This window comes from Salminus brasiliensis, chromosome 12 (assembly GCF_030463535.1).
Source record: "Salminus brasiliensis chromosome 12, fSalBra1.hap2, whole genome shotgun sequence".
Classification (NCBI taxonomy): Eukaryota; Metazoa; Chordata; class Actinopteri; order Characiformes; family Bryconidae; genus Salminus; species Salminus brasiliensis.
This window is the reverse complement of record NC_132889.1, coordinates 39304499-39323991: the sequence shown is the minus strand read 5'-3', so window position 1 is coordinate 39323991 and position 19493 is coordinate 39304499. Positions and strand designations below refer to the sequence as shown.

The following is a 19493-nucleotide window of genomic DNA, read 5'->3' as shown; positions in this document are numbered from 1 at the left end:
CAAACTCACACACACACACACACACACCGCTGCTGGTTATGGGGGGTGTTCCACAGAGCAGGGTTCCTCAGTTAGCCAGATATCTTAAACCCAGAGTTCAATAGGAATGCCCCTCGACTCTTGTCCTATTGGACAGACCTGGACTTTGGGCTTAAGTGATCTGGCTGAACTGACAAATCCTGCCCCGTGGTCCACCCCTCTGGACTGTTCTGGGAGTGTTCTGGGAGAAGCCCTGGGAGAAGCTCCATCAGGGGGCGGAGCTACAGTGGAGGTTGAGAGATTTAAGGTCAGAAAGTAAAGAAGAGTTGTATTCTGTACAGAACCTCAGACAGAACTGGGCCGGACTCATTTACTGGACTGGACTTGCAGGACTGGATTTATTAGACTAGAGTAACTGGACAGAACTGGGCAGAGTTGACTGGACTGGACTGAGTGTACTGGCTGACCAGGGCTGGAGTTTCTGGGCTGACCTGGGCACAGTTGAGTGGACTGGACTGGATCGACTGTATTAGACTCACCATGCTGGAGCAACTGGACTGAACTCATTTAGGCTTATTGGACTGGAATTGATTGGAGACTGGACCCGACCTGACTGCACTGGGACAGGTAGGGTTGACTGGACATAATAGTAATAATAATGCATAATAATATATTAGTGTAGTATAATAATTCTGCTAAAACTACAAAATTAGGTTTGAATTATTGTTGAAAGGCAGTGATGGAGCTACTGGTTTACTTACTGGGGTGGACTGGATCACCTGGCCTGGATCCACTGGACTGGACTGACTGGGCTGCAGCTTCCAGCAGAGTGACTCAGTACTGGAGCTTCTCAGTTGCACCCCAGTTGCTCCGTCCACCTTCCTGCTTCTGTGGAGAAACTCAGTGCTGGGAGAGAACCGGGCCAGAGCAACTGGATTGTACTAGACTCACTGGACTGGACTGGGCTGGAGGAACTGGACCGGACTCAGTTATGTGACTTTTTGTTAAGGTGCCCTCCTGCAGCTCCAGTAACGTCCCTCAAACCTGGAGCTTCAGAGTTGGTCAGACTTGAGCTCCAACTGCGTCCAGTTTTCTGCTGTGGGGAAACACGGCTGTGAGGAAGATCCGGGGTGGAGTTCTGGAGCAGACCGGACTGGCTGCTGCAATGTGTGTCAAAGCTGGAGCTGCACAGTTGCTCGGACTTGTTCACAACCCTGTCCAGCAGCTAAGAGGAGCTGAACATGAGCAGCTACTGCTGAGGAACCGCCTCGACACCCAGCAGCTCCAGAACATCAGGTAGGACTTCACTCTCAGCAACAGGGTTCTACATAGAACTCAAAAAAGGGTTCTTTGACTCGTAACAATAGTGGAACCCTTTTTCAGTGAGGAACCATCTATGAGAGGCTTTCCTGTATTCCAGTATCTGAAGAACCCTTTAACACACGCATAGTTCTTTGAGTTGTGAAGGTTCTGTACAGAACAATTGCGTAAAGAACAAAAGAACCTCTGAGGAACCGTGTGAACAGTTGAACAGTGTGACATTAGTCACTTATACAGAACATATGTAACACAAAAGGTTCTCTGTTTAGCACAAAAACAGTTCCACCATCGATACAAATCAAAGAACCCTTTGAGTACTTTTTAGAACCTTGGAAGCATTGGAATGGTTCTTTGCGTTGGTTTGGTTGTTCGCAGAGTAACTGAATCAGTGTACTAAAGAACCACTGAAGAACTCCTTTCCTATTTTTATAACAGTGTTCCGATAGTGGAACCACTTTTAAAAGGTTCTTTATGAAACATTAAAAAAGTGGTTCCACTAATTGTCACGTTTCTATATAGAACTGTTGCCTTCACTAAACAACAGAACCCTGAAGAACGCTTGTTTGAAGACTCTTTTTGCTGCCATACAGAACCCATTTTAAAAAGGTTCTGTAAAGAACCACGTACAAAGAGTTTTCACTGAATCTGAAGAACCTTTAAACCAGTAAAAGAATCATTAAACCTTTAAAATAGAAGAGTGTAGATGGTTTCATATACAGAACCTTTTTAAAGTGGTTCCATACAGCACAAAAAGTGTTTCACTAGTGTTATGAGTCAAAGAACCGTTCTCAGTACTATATAGAACCCTATTTGTGAGAGTGCACACTTCTAAAGACAAAGGTGCTTTTGTTCTCTGTCAACTGCTTTTGGTTCCCTGAAGAACCTTTCAGTGGAAGAGCGGAGTCTGTAAGTGAGGTTAGTGAGGGTGGAGAACCTTTCAGTGGAAGAGCGGAGTCTGTAAGTGAGGTTAGTGAGGGTGGAGAACCTTTCAGTGGAAGAGCGGAGTCTGTAAGTGAGGTTAGTGAGGGTGGAGAACCTTTCAGTGGAAGAGCGGAGTCTGTAAGTGAGGTTAGTGAGGGTGGAGAACCTTTCAGTGGAAGAGCGGAGTCTGTAAGTGAGGTTAGTGAGGGTGGAGAACCTTTCAGTGGAAGAGCGGAGTCTGTAAGTGAGGTTAGTGAGGGTGGAGAACCTTTCAGTGGAAGAGCGGAGTCTGTAAGTGAGGTTAGTGAGGGTGGAGAACCCTTTTTAGATTAGAAGAACTTCCACATGATGGAAAGGTTCTATGCAAGCTGTGTTCAGGCCCAGAACCGCTTTAGACTAAAACACTCCAACAAGATCTCTATACTGTCTATATATAGACTCTGCATTTATACTTATATATCTCTCTCAACGCTGTTGCGTAAAGACCTCATATCTCCAACAGCAGCTTGGAAGTCAGAGTGATTTTGGAGCGTTTCTATTGGTCATCATGACATTCTGATACAGTATAAAAAACAACTGCCAGATTCACATTATGGAGAAAAGTGAGAAATGAAATTGGACATACCAGGTTTCTGTCCAGCAGTGATGAGAGGTGTCAGAGGTGGAGTAGATCTGCCTAATGTCATTTATTATACTCCAGTATGGAAACACAGAGGGAATAAAATCACAATGTCATATAGTACACACACACACACACACACACACACACACACACACATATATACAGTGTGAAGAAGTAGTGTGTATACAGAATGTGTGTGTATTTATATATCTATGTTCCAGCTCTATATGTTTTACTTATATGAATATCTATAATACTATATATAATAATTTATAATATGAATAATATAAATATATATTTACATTATTTTAAAAGAGATATTTATACATGTTTGCTTTGATCTTTGTCTTTTGTATCTTTATTGCTCTCTCTTATTGTTTCATGTGATCAGACGGTCGTTAAAGCTGGTTAAACCGTGTTTGAACCGTGAGAGTGAAGTGAGACCCCATGCAGGACAGATCTGCCGAAGTCAAAACGATGACCTGCCCGGTTCTGTAAACTCAACCACTCACAGTAATAGTACTGGTTCTACCTAGAAAGCCCACCGAACGGCTCTTTAGAGAACCCAAGAGATTTTTCTAAGCTGCTTCCTTTTTAAGAGTAGCTGTTAGCATGCTCACACACACTCAGCACATGCTAGTACAGTGTGGGTGTGTGTGTGTGTGAGAGATGTGCTGCAGGCCGCAGTGGTGTGTTAGAATGTGTAAGTGTGTGTTACAGTGTGTTACACTCCCTGCTGAAATAACTCAGCAGACCAGCATCAATTCCATGCTAGTCTAAGCTGGTTTATAATGGCAATGTACTGGTTGACCAGTTCACCAATGTTCCTCCACTGTTCCTCCTCCACTGTTCCTCCTCCACTGTTCCTCCACTGTTTCTCCACCACTGTTTCATCAATGTTCCTCCTCCACTGTTCCTCCTCCACTGTTTCACCACTGTTCCTCCTCCACTGTTCCTCCACTGTTCCTCCACCACTGTTTCTCCACCACTGTTTCATCAATGTTCCTCCTCCACTGTTCCTCCTCCACTGTTTCACCACTGTTCCTCCTCCACTGTTCCTCCACTGTTCCTCCACCACTGTTTCTCCACCACTGTTTCACCACTGTTCCTCCTCCACTGTTCCTCCAATGTTCCTCCACTGTTCCTCCACTGTTCCTCCACCAATGTTCCTCCACTGTTCCTCCGCTGTTCCACACACAACACTGTTTAACATGGTTTTAGCAGCGATTTAGTGTGTTAGCCTGTGTTAGCCTGTGTTGTAATGTGTTAGTGTATGTCATTATTAGTGTATGTATTATAATGTGTTATAGTGTGTTAGCGTGTGTCACTGTGTGTTACAGTGTGTTAGCGTGTGTTAGCGTGTGTTAGAGGTTGGGTCTTTGCGGGCAAGGTGAGTACTAAACTTTCTCAACTGGCCTACAAAGTCCCAGTTTCTGGCTCATATGATCTTCTGAACTGCTTTCTGCTCGGTCTAGTTCCGCTACATGCCTCAGACGGCTGTAGCTTATTACAATAGCTTACATGTGATAAGAAACGACGGCTGTTAGGAAATATGGACTCTCTCAAATGATTTTGCAAGAAAATAAACCATTATACCCAAATTACTTCGGCTAGACAGCAAATGATCAGCGTTTAATTCTGTTCAGTCTCTGTCAGACTGCTCTGAAGCTCTGGATTTACAGTAAACTCTACAGGCTGTTTGGTTCCTCTAATTAAGAAGCGATTGCACCCTCTTTTTTATCGTATAAAAATATTCCTAGAAAGCATTCCATCTCCTCGTCCGTCCATTTACCCAGGCTGACCGCCCAGACCGCCTGTTGTCAGATCACTGTTTGTGTAACATCTCAAAAACCCATGTGTGGACCCCTGAAGTCGTGTCATCATTGTGTAGTCTGTGCCATGTTGTAATGCCCACCCCGGGTCTGAGCTGAGTTTCTGGATTGTCACGTTCTGTGGTACAGAAATCTGTACAGAACTCTGCATGTTTCGTTCTGAGCACATTTTCTCCTGTACTTTATTGGATCCTCAGAATTACCCATTCAGCATACAACAGTTTAGCTCCACCTATTCAGCCTATAGCAGTTTAGCTCCACCCATTAAACCTACAGTAGTTCAGCCTCACCAGGGGTGGATTTTTGCTTTATTGACCTTGATCTACCACCTCTGGAGGTAACCATGGTAACATGGTAACGTTGTACAACATCGGCTTTTAACATTTACAGTCATGAAGGTTAAGCCTCAAATCAGTTTGGGTTCCACTGGTCTGAAGGTATCTCTGCTGGAAGCTCTGAAGAGCAGCAGAGGTAAGGCCATAATGCCGTGCAGATGTTGGGTTGTGTAATGCCACTGAAGGCCCCTCAGGTTTGTACAGATCTGACCCTGTTGTCATTTCTGTGGTGTGTGTGAGTGTGTGTGTGTGTGTGTGTGTGTGTGTGTGTGTGTGTGTGTGTGTGGGAGTATACGTGCTGTTTGGAAGCAGAGGTTCAGGGATTAGGCCCAGCAGGGCTGATTAGAGACGCTGATACTGAACAGCACTGCCAGCCCTCAGTGCCACTTCAGCTACACTGAGCATACATACATTATATACATACATTATCATTCAATTATTAAATATCATATTTCATGAAGATTATTCAACCTATTATTTTAAGACTTGTGTAATCATTTAAAGTGATCTTATTTAATATAAATCCCCTCACTTCATTGTGCTGTTAATTATTTCCTTTAACGAGCACATACTACTACTACTAGTAATAATAATAATAAATATATTAGAAGTTTAATAGTTTAATACAGAACAGCCAACCAGAACAGAGCTCATTTACATACATTAGTCTTAAAGTATAATGAGAAACATTACATACGTATAGTTATTTTACTGTACTGTATTTAAATTGTTTATATTCCGGCAAATACAATAAATATAATATTATAAATGTATTATGATTACAGCATATTTTAAATATGGTTTAGTAAGTTTATTATATATCCTACTCTATATCTGATATTGTACAGTATAACTGTATGTATAAATGTATGTATTAAACTGTATTTTTCTGTGCCATATTTCCATTGTCTGTATTATAATGAATGCAGTCAATGTGTTATGTGTTAGTAGTAGTAGTAGTAGTGCTATATGTTATTGTTTTATATGTACTATGTTATGAATGTGACTCAATCTTATGGTAAATCTAGTATAGTACAATACACATATATTTACATTTATTGTAATATACTGTATTTACTTTGTCTATATTATGCTAAATATTGTATAAAAACCTACTATACTGTATGTATTATGCTACATATATTATTTGTATTATTATTAATATTTACTTTACTGTACTATACTTCTTTATTATAATAAATATCAACAGTATTTACTATACAGTACAATAAATATAGCACAATAGATCCCTATATATGTATTATACTATAAGATAAGATAAGATAAGATAGTCCTTTATTAGTCCCACAGTGATGAAATCCACAGTGTCACACCAGAAAAGGGATATACCAATATTTACATAATATAAATAATAGAAGTAAAAACAATATTATTTACAGATAATTGCAAATTGACCCTTAATTACACATGTGGTGGTGGTGGTGGTGGTGGTAGGGTAGGGGGTATTGCACATTGTATTTTTACACCGAGGGCCCTCTGATCCCTGAACATGTGTGTGTAGTTTAAGTGTGTGTGTATGTGGTCCACTGGGAGCAGTGCTGGTCGTGGAATATGGTTATGTATTACAACATATACATAGTATAACCTATTTACTTTATAGTATATATATATATATATATATATATATATATATATATTAGTATATATAGTATATAAAGTATAAATATATATATATTTAAAATAATATAATATCCAGTATATGGTAAATGTCATTTTGTCAAAGGTACTACTGTATGTGCTATGCAATATATTATTAGACAATATAGTATATAGTACAGTACAGTAGATATATACATATATATATATATATTGAATATGCCATATTTACTAATAAATTAATACGGACTAATTTACTAATAAAGTAAAGTACACTTCTATATGTACTTTATGTGTATGTTTGTATAATGTGGTAAATATAGGATCATAGAATAGACATATATGTGCAGTTATTGATCTGTATCTACGTGTTTGAGCTGCCAGCATACTCTCCTGTATTCGCGAGTGTTCGGGGTGTACGGGTTTGTGCACGTTCCTGCAGGAACTGATAGAAACACAGAGAGGAAACTGAGCTGAACTCAGTGACCCCTTTCAGCTCCTCACTTAAATCCCACAGCAACCCCCCACCACCCCACCCCCAAACACACACACACACACACACACGTATAACAGCCATTTATAAAGGCCTTGGCATGAGAGTGGGAGAGAGAATTCTTAATTTAAACTCTGCGAGTGTGTGAGTGTGCGAGTGTGTGAGTGTGCGAGTGTGTGAGTGTGTGAGGGAGTGTGTTACTGCGGCCCCCGTGTGTGAGAAGCTCTCTGGAGAAGGAGCGAGCGAGGAACCAAAAGCCAGCAAGAAAAATGAGGGACTTTTAGGGGCAGCTGTGTTTTATTAACCCAGTCATAATGCCCCTAAAAATCCTTATTGCTCTTGCAATGTTCAGCGTGGCGTGACCGGCTGACACACACTCCAGTCTAAACACGCCCACGGATCAGCCTAATCTCACACACATCTACAGCTAAACCCTAATCCATACGTACCGCATGCGGGCCATAAGGACATCTCTGACCCACAAGAGTGGAACCAGCTCGCTGAACCGGATCCCAGTTCGGTTCTCCAGTTCGGTTCTCCAGTTCGGTTCTCCAGTTCGGTTCTCCAGTTCTCTGGAGGTTTTTTCAGCACTTTTATTTAATGTTGTTTTAAACTTTCCAAAGTTTATTCGTTTATTCTCACGCTTGAATTTGGGCTTTTCACATTCGTTTCAAAAACTAGTAGAAGTTCATCATCTGAACCTCACACAGTTTTCTGATCTGTGTTTGGAAAAGGCTTCAGATCTACGGAAACAGTGTGATACACTCGTTAAATATGATATTAATCAGTGTTAGTTTCCAGTTCTGGGAATGTTCCCCCTAACGTTAGTGTGTGTAACTGGGAACGCTGTGAGACAAACGTTAATAATGTTGAGGTGTGGGGAGCTGGGAGAGCTGGGGGAGCTGGGAGAGCTGGGGGAGCTGAAGGAGCTGGGAGAGCTGGGAGAGCTGGGGGAGCTGGGGGAGCTGGGGGAGCTGGGAGAGCTGGGGGAGCTGAAGGAGCTGGGAGAGCTGGGGGAGCTGGGGGAGCTGAAGGAGCTGAAGGAGCTGGGGGAGCTGAAGGAGCTGGGAGAGCTGGGGGAGCTGGGGGAGCTGGGGGAGCTGAAGGAGCTGAAGAAGCTGGGGGAGCTGTAGGAGCTGTAGGAGCTGGGGGAGCTGGGAGAGCTGGGGGAGCTGAAGGAGCTGGGAGAGCTGGGGGAGCTGAAGGAGCTGAAGGAGCTGGGGGAGCTGAAGGAGCTGGGAGAGCTGGGGGAGCTGGGGGAGCTGGGGGAGCTGAAGGAGCTGAAGGAGCTGAAGGAGCTGGGGGAGCTGGGGGAGCTGGGGGAGCTGAAGGAGCTGAAGGAGCAGGGGGAGCTGGGGGAGCTGGGAGAGAAACTGCATTATTACAGCCAGCAGTTCTGGCTTAAAGATACACAGCAGTTTACACACACGAGTCCAGGAGAGCCAGGTCTGGGCACTACAGTACGCTGAGAAACAGCGCAGGATCTTGGTTTCACTCCAGTCGCAGAGTCCAGACCGGCTGTATTCTCAGGAATATGACCTGCTCTGTTCACACATGGGCTCATTACTCGGACATTACCTGGACTTTGTACAAGGAGCTGGAATAGGCCTGTGAGGTCAGGAGGACAGAGGGGTCATCAGTATAGGAGCAGAGCTGTGAAGCTGACCCAGACTTTCTGTTCTGACTTGTTCTTAAGCTGATATTGGAGAATAAGGTCCAGGTTCTTAGAACATCATTAAACGTGTCCTAGAACAGAGAACTGTGTTTATCTGGTCATAGTTAACGAAAATAACGACAAGCTGTGAACCTCAAACACTGCAGTTCCTCATTCACAGAACATCCAGAAAACAGAGCTGTAAAACAAGCCAATTCAAAAAAAACCCAAACTGTTACATCACAGTATTATTATTTACATAAACTCCGCCCACTAGAGAAAGCTTTTCACGGCTAAACTCAGCAGCTGCTTCAGAAGAATATAGAAGCAAGGGGTTGAAGGGCGGACTGTAGGAAGCACTGCTGCAGGAATCCACAGTGCGGCTGCTAGGCTAAAAGCTAACTTGACCAGACTCCACACCATACCAACTGGACGCCGAGAAGACCCAAAAGGACAGCAACACTCTCCGGTAAGAAACATTCCAGAAAGCTTTCAGACCATAATTACAATTCCTGTTCCAGCTCAGTGATATCACAGTGTGATCCACCAATCAGAGCAGAGCTCCAGGCCCCGATAGAAGGAACGTTTCAGTCTGTGGTAAAATAACAGGGTGGTAAATAGTCTTGTTAAACCACATCTTAGCAACTACTAGTGTGGAGCTACTAGACAGGGGTTTCCGATAAAGGGGCCAGTGGGTGGAGCTGCAACAGAAGGAATTCTGACAGTGGTCATGGATGGAGCTGCGAGGGAAGGGTTTCTGATACAGCAGACGGTGGGTTTATCTACATGGCAGGGGTTTCCAATAAAGTGGACAGTGGGAGGACGACAACAGAAGGGTTTCTAAAAAAGTGATCGGCGGGTGGAGGTACTACAGTGGATTTCTGATAAAGCAGACGGAGATGGAGCTGCAAGAGAAGGGATTCTGATACAGTTTCTAATAAAGTGGCCGATGTGTAAAAGCCCTGGCAACAGCACTGTGCCTCATACACTCACACCAGAGCTACACACACACACAAACACACACACAGTGTTGCTGTTGTGCTGAAGATGGACCCCGACCCCAATAATATCTGCACAGTGGTCCTTTGTTGTAGGTGTTTCTGATAAAGTGGCCACTCAGTGGAAGTATAAGGGAATGAACAGAACATTATGCATATGTGTTTATGTGTGTATTGATGGAGGTGTGTTGTGTGTGTATGTGGTGGATGAGCTGACAGGCCAGTCTGGTGACTCAGAGCTGAACCACACCCTGCAACTGACTCACACACACACACACACACACACACACACACACACACACACACACACACACACACTCACACACACACTGAGGAATCTGCTGGAATAGAATTGTCTCTCAGTAAATTCCCTAAAGCTGAGTGGGCTGCTTCTGTTGATGCATATATATCTCAATTAGAGGCCAAACACACACACACACACACACACACACACACACACACACACACAGCTTAGGTTTGTAAAATAAAAGTTAGCTAAAATTATTATTATTATAATTAAAGCAGGAATTGTATTTTCTGCTCCTGGGCTCCCCCTACAGTTAAGGAGTGTAATTCACTTTTACTCCACTGCAGTAAATACAGATACAGCTTTGAGTGCCCCCTCATGGACAGCTTTATATGTGCATTTCTGGACAGTGTGAGAGCTCCAGAAGCTTGATCTGAAGGTGGAGCAGCATGTGCTCTGAGGTGGTAGAGTAACACTACAGGATTTTACACTAATATGACTCTATGGGTTCTGCAGCGTTACACAGCAGCTCTGGAGAGAGGTTCTCCTCCTGCAGCTCCACCACCAAACCTCCATAGTGCAGCTAACTCACTTCCTCATGCTACTCCTGAATGTACTGAAGTACTGGAACAAGAGTAGCTGTAATTCAGTACTTTCCAATGAATTACATCAGTGGGAAACCCAGCCGAGCTCTGAACGTGTGTGTGTGTGTGTGTGTGTGTGAGAATAGCGTGTGACGTGCCAGCATAACTAAAAGAAGGCGTCAGGAGTAAGTGCTGACAGAGGAGTATGAAGGAGAGAAAAGGGGGCGGAGCCGTTTGGTTTGTGGTAACACACTCCGGCTGGATCAGTTAGACACACTGAGGCCTTCAGTGTTGATCTTGGAGGGAGGTGGAGAGTGTGTGTGTGTGTTAAGTCTACTGAGGACCAGCAGTAACACACACACACACACACTCTACAGGCCAGACGTTTCTAAGCAGCAGCACTTTATAAAAATAAACATGAAAATAGAATTTGGTGAGGAGGGAACACACACTAATGCTGTTTATTAACACTGACTGACAGCAGTAGGCTCCGCCCACTAATGCACTCTTTCATAAATGAACTTCTGTTCTTCCAAAAGAACCAGTTTATTAATGTGTGTATGCACTATATGTCCAAATGTTTGTGGACACCCATTCAACTACTTTAAGCTGCACTCATTGCTGACACAGATGTGCAAATGCACCCACAGCTTGTCTAGTCCCTGTAGAGAAGAAGTACTGCCAATAGAATAGGACTCTCTGGAGCAGATCAACATCATGACCCTATTGGCTCCATGCTGCCTAATAATGCCAGGCGTGGGCTAGAGGGGTATAAAGCCCTCCAGCATTGAGGAGCTGTGGAGCAGTGGAAGAGCTGTGTTCTCTGGAATGATGGTGGAGGAGCTCCATCCAACATCATCCAGCATCCTGACCTCACTAACCATTTGTCACTGAATGCAATCAAATCCTCACAGCAATGCTTCTCCAAAATCTAGTAGAAAGCAACAAAAGCAGGAGAGACTCTTTTTAATTGCCTTGATTTCAGAAGAAGCAGTGAGTGAGCAGGTGTTCATGTAGGTTTCCTCATGTAGTTCAGTAACAGTAGGTTTAGGCTGCTCAGCAACATTATGGTCAGTGATTCCATGACGAGATCGATGCTTTTATTAACTTTAATGAAGAATTTAGTGTGTGTGTGTGTGTGAGTGTAGATTTAAACAAGGCTAAGGCACGTGTGTCTGTGTGAACGGTGCTGACGCATTTTGACAATGAGGAAGTTTCAATTCACTAGTGTTTCCCGCTCAACTTAGTAAACTTGATAGTCCCTCGCTGTATAGTGCAACACTATTGAGGGAGTAGGGATCCATTTCGGTTCCAGCTGCTGTTTTTCCTTTAATGATGAGCTTGTGAGAAAAAACACACACTGCATGATTGGCTAATTCAACTAAACTAGCATTGCTTTTAGACCTGAAATCCGAGTTGTACACATGTCCTGTGTTAGTTGGTGTGTCACAACAGATGAAACCGATAAAACCATTAGCTGCCAGTGAGCTATTACACCATGTGGAAGACCAGGTTCAATTCCCAGTCTGGAATCTACACCAATAAGAGTCCCTGGGCAAGACTCCTAACACTACACTGGCCCTCCTCTGTAATACGAGTGACCTTGTAAGTCGCTCTGGATAAGAACCTCAGCTAAATGCCATAAATGTAAATTATTCCTGTGTCTTACCTGACAGGGTCCTCTCTGGGTCCTCTCAGTGCGCTTGTAGCGGTTAACTAGCTGTCAAACACACTTAGCATGAACAAAGCTACTGCTATGGTACAGAGACAGTACGGGGGGGTGGGGGTGGGGGGGTCTGGAGAAATATCTGTCCCACTGCTGGGAAGACTGGAGACTGTGTTGCTAGGGGAACGGGAAAAGATGACCAACAGGACATTTTACTATATCCGGTTAAACTAGTGGAAAAGGACCACATTGAGCCTCGTGTGGTGGTAATCAGCTGCAGAATCAGTACTGTAAATATACAGCATGCTCCAGAACTGGGCTTCTCTTACGTGATCTGACTGAACTGTACCAGTGAAAGACGTGTGTCATGATTAATAGACCAAAAGAAATGCTCATTGAAATAATTCTACACTGACTGCCATTGAAAGTTGAAATTGAATAATTCATTATGGACACTAAATGATTCATTTTGGTTACTGAATTATTCATAGCAGATACTGAATAATTTATAGTGCATATTAATAAGTAGATACTGAATAAATCATAGTAGATAATGAATAATTCATAGTGGACACTAAATAATTCATAGCAGATACTGAATATTTCATAGTGCATACCAAATACATCATACTAAATACTGATATTTTAATAGTGGGTACAGGGTAATTTTCAGTAAATACTAAATCAATCATAGTAGATGAATAATTTATAGTGGATACTAAAACAAATCATACTCCTTACTGAAAAAGTCAAAGCTGATATTGAATATTTCATAGAGAACACTGGTTAATTCATAGTGGATACTAAATGATTCATGGGATATACTAAATAATTCATAGTGGATACTGAATAATTCATTGTGGATAATGATAATTCCTATTGGTTATTGAATCATTTATATTGGATGCTGCATCATTAATAGTGGGTGGTTCTGAATGATGTCCTACTTCTGTAGGATGGTGTGCTATGAGGCGTTTTACTCGGTTGTCCTCTCAGCAGGTCTTGGAGGTCCAGTGCTCTCTTTTGGTCCGTTTAGGTGCATCAGTCTCCAGCAGCACGTAAACAGGCTAAGTTTGGACTAAATTTGGGCTCAGCTGGCCCTGTTTATCTGCTCACTCAGGCTGGACTCAGCACAAGTAGGTCGAGCTGTGGGTTAATGTGGTGATCCAGCGCGGCTGAAGTGTGTTTGTGTTTCTGGGGGTTATCTGGGTTTGACTAAGGCCTTTCGGGCTGATAATTGGTTACAGTCTGTGATCGCTTCAGCCAGACATGAATCAACTCCTTCTCTCACCTGCTATTAGAGAACACAGTCCGAGAGCTCGGAGAGACTTACATCTGACTTACACCACAAATCTTCACATCGCTAAATCAGATAAATACTGACTAACATGGCTTTCACTGTGCTCCCCCCTCCCCATCACCCTGCCACCCGAAAGGCCTAAAGAGGCTAAAAAAAGCTGCTGTCACTGTGAGTTTGTGACTGAAATAAATACAGGTTGTTTACCTTCCTGTTATTTTCACTAAGAATGATTCAGTATCTACTATGGATTATTCAGTGTCCACTATGAATTATTCAGTATCCACTATGAATTATTCAGTATCCACTATGGATTATTCAGTATCCACTATGGATTATTCAGTATCCACTATGAATTATTCAGTATCTACTATGAATTATTCAGTATCCACTATGGATTATTCAGTATCCACTATGAATTATTCAGTATCCACTATGAATTATTCAGTATCTACTATGAATTATTCAGTATCTACTATGGATTATTCAGTATCCACTATGAATTATTCAGTATCTACTATGAATTATTCAGTATCCACTATAGATTATTCAGTATCTACTATGAATTATTCAGTATCCACTATGAATTATTCAGTATCCACTATGAATTATTCAGTATCTACTATGAATTATTCAGTATCCACTATGAATTATTCAGTCTCTACTATGAATTATTCAGTATCCACTACGGATTATTCAGTATCTACTATGAATTATTCAGTATCCACTATGAATTATTCAGTCTCTACTATGAATTATTCAGTATCCACTATGGATTATTCAATATCTACTATGAATTATTCAGTATCCACTATGAATTATTCAGTATCTACTATAAATTATTTCGTATCCACTATGAATTACTCAGTATCCACTATGAATTATTCAGTCTCTACTATGAATTATTCAGTATCCACTATGGATTATTCAATATCTACTATGAATTATTCAGTATCCACTATGAATTATTCAGTATCTACTATAAATTATTTCGTATCCACTATGAATTACTCAGTATCCACTATGAATTATTCAGTCTCTACTATGAATTATTCAGTATCCACTATGGATTATTCAATATCTACTATGAATTATTCAGTATCCACTATGAATTACTCAGTGTCTGTGAGAGTGAGGAGCGTAAAGCTGGGGTCTAGTAGAGATGTGCAGCTGCTTATAAAGTGCTGCTCTCTCTACTGTACTGTAGCTGAGGAATGTCAGTAACCTCATATTCCTGCTTTAATATTTATAGCTGCAGGTCTGCACTGATGATTTGCGTTTCCCAGTGTGTGTGTGTGTGTGTGTGTGTGTGTGTGTGTGTGTGTGTGTGTTTTTGAGGATCCAGGGGCCATGGCATGGGGGTCCAACTGACTGATTTATGCTTCTCAGACCAAGGAGAGTATTTCTGGACTCCGACCATGCGGGACAACACGGCCGTCTGAGTGAAGACAACCCCTCAGCTGTGTGTGTTAGTGTGTCTGTGTGTACTGTACACAGCACTGTGCAAAAGGTTTAGTATGAGAATAAAATCAGTAAAAGCTGCTGACCTGCTCAGTAAGTGTTTATCTCCTCAGTAAATCACTGATATCAGAATAACGGTGGTGGTTCTCCATTACTGTGTTCATCATTAGAACATCTGCAAAGTTCTCGTCCTTACCTATTCTGCACCAGAGACTCAGCCTGACAGGGTTTGACTGTACTATAGAACCCTGTATTACTGCAATGACAATAAAGTTGAATTTGAATTATATTAAATTGAGTTTTGAGTGTTTTTGGTTCATAAATCAAAGTGGAGCTCAGAGGGGAATGGAACCCAGCAGAACTATAGGAACGGGTGTGGGCTCAGAACCCCGCTGAACTCCAGCGCTGAGTGATTTGGGGGAATATCTGAGGTGTTCTGTCACTGTGATTCTGAAACACTGTAAGCTTTAAGTATCGAGTGGAGCAGCTATCTAAGTGTCAGCTTTGGCAGCAGGAGGGCACAGGTTCAATCCCTGGTGATGCCACAGCCAGGCTCAGCGGTTAGAGCTCCGGGCTATTGATGACAGGGTTGTGGGTTCGATGCCCGGGCTCAGCAAGCTGCCACTGTTGGGCCCTTGAGCAAGGCCCTTTACCCTCTCTGCTCCCTGGGTGCTGGAGTTGGCTGCCCACCGCTCTTTGGGGGTGTGTGTACTCACTGCCCCTAGTTTGTGTGTGTGTGTGTGTGTGTTTACTACCACAGATGGGTCAAATGCAGAGGACACATTTCACTGTACACAGTACACATCTACCTTTTACTTCATCAATAAAACCAGCTCTGATTCAGAGTGTGTGTGTGTGTGTTCAGAAATGTGTAACAGATCCGTTATTAGTGCTTAAGAGAAAGAGACAGACTGAGAGAGAGAGAGAGAGAGAGAGGATGTTTTGGTGAAGCGAGTGGCTTAATATAGTCAGGCATTCTCAGCATCTCTCACTGAGCTCTAAAACCTCAACCCTGCGACCCGCAGCACTAACAGCCCTGTGTTTATGATGGACCACACTGCGCACACACACACACACACACACACACACTGCACACACACACACTCAAGTAATATGCTCCAGTGTGTGAAACGACACTGAGTCACTTATTAGAGTAAACAGCTCATATAAAACAGCCAAACAAGGCTATAGCTAGCACCTAGCTGATGAGCCGTAGAGCTCGCTAGCTGCTGCTGACCATCTAATGAACACATCATCAGCCGTCCTCAGGGGGCAGCTGTTAGCCAATTAGCCCACCTCTATTTAAAGCCTGGCTAGGGAGCACTCTTAAAGGGCCCATACAAGGAAACTGTACCTGTGAGGAATGTCTAAACAGCCCCTACACAGAACCTGCACTGTAAAAACAGCCTTCACACCATTCAGCCTACAGCAGTTCAGCCCCGCCCTTTCAGCCTACAGCAGTTCAGCCATACCCATTCAGCCTACAGCAGTTCAGCCCCGCCCTTTCAGCCTACAGCAGTTCAGCCATACCCATTCAGCCTACAGCAGTTCAGCCCCGCCCATTCAGCCTACAGCAGTTCAGCACCACCCATTCAGTCTACAGCAGTTCAGCCCCGCCCATTCAGCCTATAGCAGTTCAGCACCACCCATTCAGCCTACAGCAGTTCAGCTCCGCCCATTCAGCCTATAGCAGTTCCGCCCAGCCCTTTCAGCCTACAACAGTTCAGTCCCACCCATTTAGCCTACAGCAGTTCAGCCCCGCCCATTCAGCCTACAGCAGTTTAGCTCCACCCATTCAGCCAACAGCAGTTTAGTCCCACCCATTCAGCCTACAGCAGTTTAGCTCCACCCACTCAGCCTACAGCAGTTTAGCCCCACCCATTCAGCCTACAGCAGTTTAGCCCCACCCATTCAGCCTACAGCAGTTTAGTCCCACCCACTCAGCCTACAGCAGTTTAGTCCCAGCCATTCAGCCTACAGCAGTTTAGCCCCACCCATTCAGCCTACAGCAGTTTAGCCCCACCCATTCAGCCTACAGCAGTTTAGTCCAACCCACTCAGCCTACAGCAATTTAGTCCCACCCACTCAGCCTAAAGGTAAAGGTGCACGTATTTGTCACTGTACAGTGTACACTGTACAGCGAAATGTGTCCTCCGCATTTAACCCATCTGGTAGTGAACACACACTCACACACACATGTGTTAGGGGCAGTGAGTACACACACACACCCAGAGCGGTGGGCAGCCAACTCCAGCGCCCGGGGAGCAGAGAGGGTAAAGGGCCTTGCTCAAGGGCCCAACAGTGGCAGCTTGCCGAGCCCGGGAATCAAACCCACAACCCTGTTATCGATATCCCGGCGCTCTAACCGCTGAGCCACCACTGCCCCAAACAGCAGTTTAGCCCCACCCATTCAGCCTACAGCAGTTTAGTCCCACCCACTCAGCCTACAGCAGTTTAGTCCCACCCACTCAGCCTACAGCAGTTTAGTCCCACCCATTCAGCCTACAGCAGTTTAGCCCCACCCATTCATTCAGCCTACAGCAGTTTAGCCCCACCCACTCAGCCTACAGCAGTTTAGCCTCACTCACATGATGTCATAAACAGTGTTTTAGTCCAGGCTCCTTTTTGAAAATAGGGCAGCCAATCAATGACAGATTCTATAAGTGAAGCTTGGGGGTGGGGGTGGGTAGGGGTAGGATATATGCCCTTTAAAGAGGTATGGCAGATGTTCAGGTGTGAGGTTCCTCTGACACTGAGACATGTAAGACTAATAAAGCTGCAATGAAGACAGTGAGCCTCCTACAGCACCCTCCCACACTGCTGCAGCGTACAGTATCGTCATCCTGACGCTCTGCAGCCCAGCCACACAACCATTCAACTATTATTACACTACCTGTCCAAATGTTTGGACACCCCTTCTTATTATTGCATTTAGGTACTTTACGTTGAATCCATTGAATCAAATCCTCACAGTAATGCTCCTCCTCCAAAATCTAGTAGAAAGTCTTCTTCTCTGGACAGTAGAGACAGTTACTCCAACAGAAGCAGGAGTGAATAAAAATGTGTCCCAATACTTTTGTCCACAAAAGGTATTTAAAAACAAGCAGTGTCTTTGTTGATTGACTAAATGAGGAGTAATGGGTTCCAGTATGAAGTTCTAATAACATTAATATCCAGTATGAAGTTCTGATAACATTAATATCCAGTATGAAGCTCTAATAGCATTAATATCCAGTATGAAGCTTTAATACCATTAATATCCAGTATGAAGCTCTAATAGCATTAATATCCAGTATGAAGCTCTAATACCATTAATATCCAGTATGAAGCTCTAATATCATTAATATCCAGTATGAAGCTCTAATACCATTAATATCCAGTATGAAGCTCTAATACCATTAATATCCAGTATGAAGTTCTAATATCATTAATATCCAGAATGAAGATTTAATATCATTAATATCCAGTATGAAGCTCTAATACCATTAATATCCAGTATGAAGTTCTAATATCATTAATATCCAGAATGAAGATTTAATAACATTAATATCCAGTATGAAGTTCTAATATCATTAATATCCAGTATGAATGTATAAAAATAATAAAAATTAATGCCTATTAGTTTGAAATGGGTAATTGCATTTAAAAGCAAATATGTAGACAAGAATTTACTATAAATAAATAAATTCTGCATATTAATTATTAAATGTTATTTAGTAACCTGTCACTGTTCCCTCACTGATCATATTAAGGTCTTTAATGTTACTGTAAATAAGTGAGTAAAAGTGTGTTAATATTCAGTGTGATGTTCAGGCTGCTGTACACGTGGAGGACGTGTAGCATGGTGGAGGAGCTGGGTTATTGATCAGTATTGTCTCACAGCGCTTCTATTGTTCAGACTGCTCCATCACATCCACCCTAATCATAAAAGTATGGTAGTGAGAACAATTGCTGGTGTGTGTTTGAGCTCCAGATCCAAACACCCACACACACAGGGACACTGGGCCTTCCTGCTGCTCATGAACACACACACACACATCACCACACCAAGCAGCTGCAATGACACACAACCCATTCACCCTACAGCAGTTTACCCCACCCATTCACCCTACAGCAGTTTACCCCACCCATTCACCCTACAGCAGTTTACCCCAGCCATTCACCCTACAGCAGTTTACCCCACCCATTCCCCCTATAGCAGTTTACCTCCACCCATTCAGCCTACAGCAGTTAACCCCCACCCATTCACCCTATAGCAGTTTACGCCCACCCATTCAGCCTACAGCAGTTAACCCCCACCCATTCACCCTATAGCAGTTTACCCCCACCCATTCACCCTACAGCAGTTTACCCCCACCCATTCAGCCTACAGCAGTTTACCCCCACCCATTCACCCTACAGCAGTTTACCCCCACCCATTCACCCTACAGCAGTTTACGCACACCCATTCACCTTATAGCAGTTTAC

The 19493-nt window shown here is 43.3% G+C and overlaps 1 long non-coding RNA gene across 1 annotated transcript; it reads left to right on the top strand.

Moving 5' to 3' along the window:
* The first annotated feature begins 617 nt into the window (after positions 1-617).
* LOC140574163 (uncharacterized) lies at positions 618-15320 on the top strand. Its single transcript, XR_011980707.1, has 2 exons — positions 618-1275; positions 14911-15320. It is a non-coding gene; the product is annotated as an uncharacterized lncRNA (long non-coding RNA).
* The last annotated feature ends 4173 nt before the right edge of the window (positions 15321-19493 follow it).